This window comes from Sphaeroforma arctica (genome assembly GCF_001186125.1).
Source record: "Sphaeroforma arctica JP610 unplaced genomic scaffold supercont1.1689, whole genome shotgun sequence".
In the NCBI taxonomy this organism is placed as follows: Eukaryota; class Ichthyosporea; order Ichthyophonida; genus Sphaeroforma; species Sphaeroforma arctica.
In genome coordinates, this window is record NW_014038869.1 from 6470 (window position 1) to 7664 (window position 1195).

A 1195-nucleotide genomic window follows, 5' to 3' on the forward strand; every position below is an offset into this window, starting at 1 on the left:
AGGGTGTAGATAGCTTGGCACACCCCTAAATCCCAGTAAGAAGTAGAATAAGGTAGCTAAGCTTTTGTCTCACTGCTTAAATAATAGAGGGTGTATAATGGGATAGGATAGGCTATAAGGGTCCCTAAAACTACGGAACCCCGAAGGGACAGGACACCTCCCCGTAGCTTATCGCGGGGGGGGGAGGGTCTCCCTCCCCCCCACCATCATCCCTTTAGGGATGACCCCTTGCCCCCTGTCATTCTTGGACAGGGGGGGGAGAGGGATATGGTAGAGGCAGGGCTCCCGCCTTCAGGAAGGATGGCTCTAAGATATGCTACAGCCCTCCTTTCGGATCCCCGCGGGGATCATCCTCCCGCTCTTAGGGGGGTGTAGGAGGGCTTTTGTGATGGGGGGAAGAGATCGTAGAGGCAGGCAGCTAGCTATCCGATGGATCCCATAGGCTCGTTCACTCCCGTAGCCCTTCGGGGTCCCTCCCCGGGTTCCGGGGAGGGAGGTGTCCTATCTTATCTTGTCCCTTCCCTTCAGGGTCCCTCCCCGGAACCCGGGGAGGTGTCCTGTCCCTTCAGGGTCCCCCCATAAGCTAAGCTACGGGGGGGTGTCCTATCTTATCTTATCCTGTCCCTTCGGGGTGGGGTGAATGACAGTGACACTGGGGGAGGGTGGTAGATGTCTGAGCCAGACATCGTAGCTTAGCGTACACCCCCCCCCCCCTTGGGGGGGTCCTTCGGATCTACCACCGGGGTGTACGCTATCCTATCCTACGACCCTCGTAGCAGGCTACCATCTGATATGATCTTACATCCCGGGGGGTGCTATGCTATTATATGCTACTCGGGAGAGCGTGTACACATAGGAGGGTCACCAGGGGAGACCCTCCACGACCCCGGTGTACGCTACGATAGCTCGTAGCTCGTAGCTACCATCTGATGTCTCATCGCCCCTTGTTGGTGGGCTAGGCTACAACATCTTTCTTAAGACCATATTTACTCGGGCCTTTTGTTCTGGAGTATTTAGGTGGTTTTAAGTCATATTTACCTCTAATCACTTTATATTTAACTCCAGGTAGATCTTTAGTTCTTCCTCCCCTTACTAACACAACAGAATGTTCTTGTAGGTTATGGGGTCCTCCAGGAATATAAGAAACAATTCTTTTTCCATTAGAGAGTTTAATTTTAGCAATTTTCCGTTGTGC